The sequence below is a fragment of the Accipiter gentilis genome, chromosome Z (assembly GCF_929443795.1).
Source record: "Accipiter gentilis chromosome Z, bAccGen1.1, whole genome shotgun sequence".
Taxonomy (NCBI): domain Eukaryota; kingdom Metazoa; phylum Chordata; class Aves; order Accipitriformes; family Accipitridae; genus Astur; species Astur gentilis.
Genome location: NC_064919.1, coordinates 25,101,682 through 25,112,448, shown reverse-complemented (window position 1 = coordinate 25,112,448; position 10,767 = coordinate 25,101,682).

Here is a 10,767-nt window from a genome sequence, read left to right as displayed (position 1 = left end):
AGGACTTTTAAGCTATAATCACGGGCAGCTGTAAAACTTGTTTTTACCAAACACTTTCACAGTGAATACAATTTCTGCTTCACTTGTAAATAACAATCCTAGTATTACAGTTAGATCCTGGTTCATTCAAAGTTCTGGTTTTTGCACTTGCTTTAAGATTTGTGTATTATCTTCTGCATCTCAAAATACACATGCTTTGTACTAGTCAGGAGGTGTTTTTATCTATCCATACAGAAAACTTCAGAAAAATATTTAAAAAGACATTATTCAGATTTTGTGCCTAATTAACTAAAGTTGACCAGGAATAGAAATCTCAGATTAGTATTATTTAGAAAATTAGACTGTGATGTAAATATTAAGCCATGTTTAAGCAAAGTTGTTTTAGCACTCTAGAAGTTATAAATATTTAAATTCAGCAGTTTCATACAAGCACATTCAAGTTTTTCAAATGGACTTGAAGTATATACTTATTAACTGTGTCCTATTGCACTACCAAGTAAGTATGCAGAAGCGTAACTTTTACAATATTCCTTAACAGGGACTTACTAACATGCAATTATACTTGGTCTATCAAGTCCTGCAAGATTTGGCTCCGTGACTTCCTTAGATTTCACAAACCTTTAGCAGTTTTTTCCTCTTGTTCTGATAACAACGTTCTTGGAAATAAAAGAAACATTTTTTTATTATTATTTTTATGTTTACAGATGGAAGATTCCCTATAATGTTATTTATTTTTAATGTAACACAGCTGCTATATAAAAAGGAATGAATACTTTTAAAGAGGTAACCAATCCTTTTTAAAATTATCAGTGTTTTCATCAGCTTAACCGCATCTTTGCTTCATCACAAGGATATTTCTCAATACATTACATGATTCATTTGTACCTAACTTGCTAGAAACATGAACATATGTTGAACTTGTCTCTGAGAATCAAGCTTTTTGAGTTACAAAAGAGGACAGGGAGGACAGGAATGCAAATCTTTCCATACAGGTAATGTGTCCAAGAAACTGCCTTAAATCCAAGTGTGAGTAGACCACATTAAGGAGAAAAACAAATGGAACAATATCAGATCGTCAGGACACAATGGCATTCACCCAAGGGCTCTAAAGAAACTGAAGGATATTGCTGGGTGACTGATTGAGCAACCTCTTTTCAATGGGCCCAAGCATCAGAGGACTGCAAAATGGTCAGTATGACACTGACTTTTAAAAGGCTTCCAAAGGAGATGCAGAAGAGGAACTACAGAGCAGTAAACCTGACTTCTGCATTGGGCAAGTTAGTGGGAAGCCATCAAACAACAAAAAAAAAAACAAAAAAAAAAAAAAAAAAAGGGGGGGGGGAGTGGGGATAAATGCTTTCAACTGGGGAAGAATCCAATAGGTATTGTATGACTTCTCTTTACACATGAATCCAATGGCATTCTTTGAAGGAATCAGTAATCATGTGCATTAGAATGGTCCTGCTGATATAGTCTACTTCAGTTTCCAAACAATGTCACTGTGTATCCCTGCATCTGGAAGGTTAGGCACAGTTGTCATGCCTCTGTGTCAAAATATAGAGTAAAACTCAAGAGGTACACAGACGGGTGTAAAAGACTTGGTACACCTTTCATATTAGGACTGACTAGCTCAACTAGCACAGTTCATCCTGGGAAAAAAGATGACTGAGAAGGCATTTCATATAAGAGAGGATTAATGGAGAAGAATTCCTTACTATCTCTCTGAACACATGAACTAAGGGGCTTCAAATAAATAAGCAGCATTCCCATTCAGAACAAACCAAACAATGTGTTCTTCACAGAGAGCATAACTAAGCCACACCGCATTCTATACATTTTTAGTAGATGTAGTTCACTGACTGATTCTTGATTCCTGTGAAAAAGATACCATGATTTTATGAGCAAGCATTGTTTCATAATATTCATATGCAAATGAAATTAATGAAGATTGCACAGGCAACCTTCAGATTTCTTAATATTTAAGTGCTTGTTTTTACAAATAATCTTTTTTAAGGTTCTCTGTACATTGTGCCTAATAGCTTTACCACTCCATGAGGCGGTACACGCTGACCCAGAAGTGATTGCCAATGACAGCTTTCTGACGCATAAGAAACATGCGTCTCTCTCCAATACTCCTGCAGCATCCCACTGCAGTTTTCAACAGTTTCAGAATTGATTTGCACTTGTGACTTTAATTCTGCATGAAAGCAGCTGTGCTGCTGCTGGAATTTAAGAGCTGATCAGCACTATTTGTGACCAAGCAGTGCCTCAAAAAAATCTATCTTGTACTAACACCTGTGAATGTGGAAATACTGTCTCCACTTCATGGTCTAGACTTAATGGGCATGTCAGAACAGCTTTGTTTTTCAAGTAACCAACTGAGCAGCTACTTAGAAATATTTATTTCTGAATCATGACTAAAACTCTTGCAGTTTATCTTCCATAAAAACATGAAATACATGAGAGCAGGACACTAGAAATCTTAGCTGAGCTCAAATATCCTGTCTCTGGAGTATAAAAATACCTCTTTTACTTCTAAACCAAGATTATGACGTATAATTCTATTAACATACCAGGAATTTTGAAAGTGGTCACGGATGTGACCTTCTGTGAGGTCTTTCCCATAATGAAGAATTCAGTAATACTACAGCCTATCTCAAGCAAAAGATATCTCTTATTTTTTCTTAGGGAATTGCTAAACTCAGCCAGCTTCTACTGCGCAAGAACTGTGATTAAGGTGTGGTCCATCACGTCGGTGCTGGCACAATTTTTTGAGCATGGCCTAATCTAAAACTATATATTTTCCCCCTTATTTTTCCTAAATCCCTACCATTTCTCAGTTCTTAACGCATGCCTTTAAGGGCCCTGAGAGCATGCTCCCTCCCGGCCAGGGCTCCGGACCAGCATGGGATAATGCAGCTGCTGCCCCTTCCAGCCAGTGACTTTGGGGTGAGGGCCCCAGGCAGGTGCCGAACCCCGTCCCACGGGAGCCGCTTTCGGCTGAGGCTTTACTGCTCAGCCCCAGCCAAGCCCCGGCTCCTGCTGCCTCGCAGCCCTGCCTGTGCCTGGCCACGCGCCCCGTTCGCCCGCTCCTGGACCCTGACCCCGGGGCCGGCTTGTCACTACGAACCTGCCCACCGGTCACGGGGCTGTGTCTGATGCTGGTTCCCCTCGCTGGCCTTCACCCTGACCCCCACCCATGGGGTAATGTCCCAGCGCAGCCTTGACCCATCCCTGTCCCCACAGAGGTGCTTGATGCTCCAGGCTGGGGACTGCCGCTGGCTGCCCCCTGGCCCACCCAGCTCCCTGCCTGTGGGTGGCAGAACGGACCCTGGCTGGCGATGCCCCTGCCCTGCGGTCCCCCGTCCTGTCCGAGGGTCTCCCTTGGCCCCCACGGAGCAGCGAACCCCCCCGGTGCCCTGAGTACGCCAGGTGTTTCAGCTGCTCTCTGAACTGCGGTAGGTCAGCATTTCTCTTTCAGCATTTCAAATAATGCTGCGATACAATGATCAGATCAATGATAACTAGATAGACTCTGCTTCCTGAAGCAAATACGCTCCTGCCTGATGAATGTCCCCTGTAAATTACTGATTATTCTATGAACTTCAGTAAATGAATCATGTAAATGAGAGAAGCTTGGATACGAGACAAAATCAAGCTTTCAAGGAAGCATCCTGACTCTCTAGCCGCTTTTTTCCTCAAAATTTGCCACTTGTGTCAGTGATGTCGTTATATTCATGAGCTTTTAATTTAGGCAGCCTTCAAAGATTTTTCCAGAATACCGTGTGGACAGAGACACTGTGCTTATCTTGAACTTTACATAAGCATTCCAAAAACTGTTGCTATCAGTGAACTATTACAGACTTTCAGAAAGAAAGAATACCTAGTGTTGAGATGGTCATGAGCACAGCCATTTGATCTCACTGATACTGACGCATCAGTTTAAATTGAGTTATATCTGACCCAGATCTGATAATTCAGGCCTCAAAGGGTTTTTTTCATGGAAACAGTAGCAGCATCTCAGATAAAGGTCACATGACTTAGGAATAGACCAATGACAGTAACAATCAAAAATGACAAAATTTCAAATTTCAAAATTGACATCTTTGACACCAAATCATCTATGTGTGTTGATTCTTACATAGCTTGCTTAAAGTATATTATTTGCACTAATTTCCTGGATTATTGTATTGTATCTTATTGTGTACTGATACAAGACAAGATTTCTATGTTTTCATTTAAGAATATAAATGCTAGACATTTAAGTCTAAATTGGTCTCTCTAGACTCCATTTATAATCAGCAGACAGAAACAGGTAACTCTAGCAGGTAATTTATCTTAACCGTCTAAAATAAGTTAGATTAATCACCCCATGTGGTATCTTCAGTGCAACTTCAGATGCCCAAGATGAATCTTACATAGGCTGTCCAAAACCATTTCCTATCCACACAGCGCACTGTATCATCTGCCATATTTACTCAAATTTCACAGAAATTAAGGCTTAATATGGAAATAATTATTATAGTATGCACTAGAGCATTAGCATGCTGAAACGAAGTACCAAGACTTTCATATAAAATGTCATATTCTGGAGAACACTGAAATGTACTGCCCCATTTCCTTCCTACAATTTCTAACTTTCTTCCTCCGAGAAAACTGCAAGTGTGGGTACTAGCAGTGTTAGTTCATTTATTCTACATAACAACCAATTGAGAAGAAAAATATGTCTAGCCCACACTTTTGCATAGTTGCTTCCCTGGTAAAGAACTCTGTCAGAAGTTGTATCTGATCATGAGCAAAAATTGAGGGAAAGAACAGATATTTGCTTCACTTGGAAGAATCCATAAAAATTGGTTCAGTAATGCTAATTCTATTGGGTTTAGGGCTTGTTTGAAATCCATATTATTCTTGCTGTTCGCAGTAATCAGTTACTCCTATACACAGAATAGAGACAGATTTTAACAAGGCTATATTTTTTTCCAGTTTTGGAAATGACCACATCAGCAAATTCATACACCTTTATTTTGTAAGTTCAGTTTTAATATCTTCACTGTGTAAACTATTTACCATTACTATTTGTTCTGTGCTGAAGTTTTAGCATGCAGCTGGCTGCCTGTCTTTACTCATAATACAATATTTGTTAATATGATTACAGTATCTTGGGGTACCATGTGTATTTCTACTGTTGATCATAGGCAATGTTTTAGATGTGATGATCAGATTCTAATTTCCCCAAAGATTCTATCACTTGTGTCCTCACCTTTGGTAGCTACAGCAGACTTTTAACTGAAACTTTCCTCAACAGAGTTTCCTTCGCACATCTGTTATGTACCCGTACTCTTTTCAGGTCTTTTGAGTAATCCAGAAAGAAATTTCTAACTCTGTTTCCTTGCTTATTGACCCCTCTTATTGTAAAGCAAGAACTATTTCACAGTCGTCTAGGCTTAATAGACTTCAGTACGTAAAGCACATGAACTGAATTTGGTCTTCAGGATTTCTCTGTCCATTCTATCTCTCAAGGGAGGTAACAGTATTATTTAAAGATGCAGACATCTGACTTTCACAAAAACCCCCACCCTTCTTTTAGAATGCTCAAGATTTAGGGTGCAAGTCCAGACCTCTTCTGATGTCTGGACTTGAGCATAACTCAAAATGATTCATTCCCTGGACTAAACTCAAAGCCATTTTTCATGAATATTCAAGACCCTCATATCTCATTTTCTTTCCCACTTCAATTCCAGCACAGGAAACTTGGACATATTCCATGCAACTATCGCTTTCCTTTAGACTGACAGGATAAAATTAACTAAAAATTACGTGGCTTTAAGAGACATCTCTATTTTTAATCCTGTAACCCCGAGATTGGATTTCTTTTCTGGCACTAGTGTCTAGTGGTTTTTTCCTTTGCTTTCCTTTAGAAGAGTGAAGCTTAACATGAACCAGACAACCCATCAATGATTTGTAACATGCTTCATTGCTCCAAGTTCTCTGATCTAATTAATTGGTGGACTGATACTTGACTACACACACACACACACACACACAAAAACCAACCAAAAAAAACCCAACAAGCTTTACAGGTATAATTACAACCTTAGGATTCTAGGGTTACAGAATATCCAAGTTTAGGACTATTTCTCCCGAGAAGCATCTTTTTTTTCCTTTGTTATACTTTGGAACCCTAGGCATAAAATGTTGTGGGTTCTTGCTTTCCCATTTCTTTCCATTGATTGCAGCTACCCTAGACAGTACATTAATGAGTGACATTTTAATATTAAACTATTAATTGCTCAAACCAAATGTAAAAAAGCAAAGTCATTCTTGTTAAAGGTCATTTGTTTTTGTGATTGGCAATTCTTAAATAGAGAAGGCTAGTCCCCCTATAGCAGACATCTGTAAAACTACTATCTAAATGGTTCTCTCTGTAGTTATACTTACTGAAGGTCCTCTGGACTGGCGTTTCTGCTGAAAGGTAAATGTTGCCAAAATGGCTCCTACAAAATCCACAACACTGCAAAGTGCCAATTGTGAGAAATGCTTTCCTTTTCAAACTATGAAGAATATAATTCTGCTTCGTAATACAGTTAACATTGTTGACAAATAATTTATTTTTCATGCATTTACTTAAAACTTAGGCCAACAGAAAAGCCTTTCACGGTGAGCTGTAGAAGTGCCCCTGCAAAAGCACTTCCAAAAATATTCCATCTTACAACAAGCATCTGAAGATATGGACCAATAGCTAGAGAACTTTTCTTGGTGGTCAAATGTCCCTTAGAACAGGCTATAACTTTTCAGAATGTATCTTCAGTATGATCATCTTGGTCATTTGTCAAACTACTGAATACAAGCTGCTGTCATTTTATGTTGCCCAGTAGGTTTTGGGGTCTTTCTGTCATATGGCCTTAGGTTTAGCAATTGAGGGCAGAAATTGACTTGTGTACATGTGTCAAACATTAGTGCAATGGGATACTAGTCTGATCATCGCCTGAAAATGCTCAGAAAAACTAAACTATAAATAGTAATAACCTTCAGATGAGTAACTGGCCAGCAGGCTGAAAAGACAGGAAAGCAGATTATTTCAAAGGCTACCTTAAGAAACATATTCTAGTCCGCTACTTTTGTGCTACCACGGTATATACCATTCACCCTTATTCAGCAAACTCCCCAGCAGGCGCACCAGAAAATCTTGTGTTTACTTCCAGAATGGGTAGACGCACCAGCACAAGGCGCAGTGGGAGGGAAAGGAGAGGTCATAGCTAGGGCAAATTCCTATTGATTGCTAATAGCATATGCTTCCTTATACCACCATTTAGAGCAGCCACAGCCAGGTCTCTTCAGAATCATAACTAGTTATTGTTTTTTTACTTCTCTTGTACCCCCTTATCCTGTAAGAGGCAGATTAGCTTTAGAGTCTGATACAGTGACTTGCTCTCCCTTTCATGGAGGCAGATGGCGTATAAGCCAAAATTTCTTTCTTCACTAGCAGTGTAGCAGCTGTTCAGCCACAGGGGCCAGGGAGGAACCAAGCTGCAAAAGCGCTGCAGCTGCTGCTTGAAATGCTCTCAGCATACCTCTGAGCTGGTCAGGCTCATGCTGCTAGGGCAGATACTCTACCTACTTTTTTCCTGTGCAGATAGTCCTGATTGCAGCACTTCAGTACAAAGGTGCAGCTCATAGTCAAAATGCATATGTTCACTTTACTACCTCAAGGAATCAAGGTACTGCAGATGGTATATGACTACTGCTGTTGTTTCATTTTCGTGAAGTTGCTTGCATTTGGCTTGTTTATCATTTCTTCAACAGAGATGCTTTAGGAAATACTGAATAAGAAAATATAAACAAGGAGTTGCTACCTCATATCTTCCTTCTGTTTTCAGTCTTCCTGAATGAGATGCACTCTAAGATTAATTTCCTTTCAACATTAGTTGCTTTTATTGTTAGAACTCTCCACCTGACACTCAAATGAATCATAGAATCACCAAATGGTTTGAGTTGAAAAGGAGCTCTAAAGATCATCTAGCCCAACCTTCCTGCCCTGGGCAGGGACATTCTTCACTAGGTTGGATTGCTGAAAGCCGCATCCAATCTGATCTTGAACGCATCCAGGGATGGGGTATCCACAACTTCTCTGGACAACCTGTTCGTGGCTCTCACCTCCCTCATCATAAAAAAATGTCTTCCTTATGTCCAATCTAAATCTGCCCTCTTTCAGTTTAAAATCATTGCCCCTTGTCCTGTCACTACAGGCCTTGGTAAAAAGTCTCTCTACATCTTTCTTATATGCAAGCCCTTTCTATATTGAAAGGGCACAATAAGGTCTTCCCAGAGCCTTCTCTTCTCCAGGCTAAACAAACCCAACTCTCTCAGCCCTTCATCATGGCAGAGGTCTTCCAGCCCTCTGACCATTTTTGTGGCCCTCCTCTGGACTCACTCTAACAGGTCCATGTCTTTCCTGTACTGGGGGCCCCAGAGCTGGATGCAGTACTCCAGGTGGGGTGTCCCAAGAGTAGAGGGGCAGAATCCCCTCCCTTGACCTGCTGGGCACACTTCTTTTGATGCAGCCCAGGATATGGTTGGCTTTCTGGGTGTCACGTCCCAATTTCTCAGGACAACGACTCAGGTGTGCTGATTCCCAGGTCAGGACTAAGGTGAAAAGACACTGGGGATCCTTTAACTCACAAAACTCAATTTTTATTTGCTCCACAACAATTGGCATGAAACTACATCAGTAAACTGTGTAACGTGCTATCCATACGTCACCAAACATATACTACAAGCCTCACCTATTTGGGGATCAGTTCAGGGAAGAAAATAAGGAAAGTTCTCCCACTGAGTCATAAGGTTCAGAGTGGACCCCCTTCCTTTCTAGACTCCCTCTCAGACAGGAGCCCAGGGGCAGCTAAGTCCACTTCTAGTCCCAGAGTTGCTCAATGGTTTATGTTTAAAAGGATGAGGTGTAGCGATTACGGAAAAAAAAGAAAGAGAAAGGTTTCACAAGTCCTGGGTCCAGCGTTAGTCCAGTCAGCCTAGAGGTCCAGTTCCAGAAGGTGTGCACATGTGGGGCTTCAATTCGTGTCGTTTTATATTCTCCTTGCCCCTCCTCTGGGTGGGCACTTGAACTCATTACGCTAATTAGGTGTCACGCACGGTTTGTGTTTCCAGAACCTTTGGGAAATGGGTCGGTGAGCTTGGCAGTCATTTGGGGAGTAACTTCTCCCTCCCTGCAGGCATGGCCATTGTTTGATCTTTGGCCATACATGGTGAGCTGCCCCACTCAGCGTATCAGAACATGGAGCTGCGCACCCTGCGGCCCCGCATACCCTTCACGCCCTGTTGCTACCCGGTTTCTCACCTGCAGTCCTGGGGTTTGTTGTTATGCAGAGTTCAATTATACAGAACTTGCCCCACTAGAATGTTTGAGACATTAACTCTTAACAGTCCCTCACAGTGGGCTGCCAGCTCATGTCCAATTTTTCATTCACCACTACCCCCAAGTCCTTCTTCTCTGCTCTCAATCCATTCATCCCTGGGTCTGTATTGAAAGTGGGGATTGCCCCGACCCAGGTGCAGGACCTTGCACCTGGCCTTGTTCAGCTTTGTGAGGTTCACATGGGCTCACTCCTCAAGCCTGTCAAGGTCCCTCTGGATGGCATCCCTTCCCTCTAGAGTATCAACTGCACCACTCAGCTTGGTGTCATCTGCAGACTTGCTGAGAGCACAATCCCAGTGTCTATGTCATCAATGAAGATAGTATTAGTCCCAGTACAGACCCTTGAGGGACACCACTCCTCACTGGTTTCCACTTAGACACTGGGCCTTGAGGGACATCACTCCTTACTGGTTTCCTCTTGGACACTGGGCCATTGGCAGTAACTCTTCGGACGTGACCATGCAGCCAGCTCCTTCTCCATCAAACAGCCCATCTGTCAAACTCTAATCTCTCCAATTTATAGGTGAGAACATTGTGGGGGACTGTATCAAAGGCCTTACAGAAGTCTGGGTAGATGACATCCATAGGTCTTCCCTTGTCCACTGACACAGTTACTCCACTGTAGAAGACCACCAGGTTAGTCAGGAGGAAATTTATTTGAAGATAGACTCTCATAAATTGGGTTCAAGAAATTTTGAAGGTTACTCTCTTTTATGAAGAGGAAGGTTACTGTGTGTACCACAGAGACATTTAAAATTGTTTTTATTTAGACTGTCATACAGCTAGACATTCTTTGATTTAATCCAAACTCCTTAGAATATTAAATTATTATGATTCTCATCTTTTAGCTTTTAGGCAATATACCAGGGAAACTAAAGGTGGCTGAATTTACAAAAATACTACCAAGAACCATTGTCTTTCAAAAAGCCATAATCAATCAGTGTGATACATCATATATAATTATGTAAAATACACCACTTGGAACAGCTAATATTAGTTCACCTCACCCATTTGCATTATATTGGTCAAACCCGTATCAGCTTGTATTTAGCTATTCATGATCACGGTTTGTAGGATACAGTTTTATGGCCCTTGAAATGGATTGGAGGATAATCAGGACACAGCAATGACAGAAATCACAACTAAAAATTTTATTCAAATTCCAGGAAAATTTCATTACTAAAATAAGCAGTACAAACAACATCAAAACATCAAATGCATAGACTCAGCTATTTATCAGTATGTGCCAGCTTTCCTAAGTATCTGTTTAACACTCACAAACACTTGCAGTTTGACAGCAGCTTGTGACAGACTCCAGTATGATCTCTGTCCAAGAG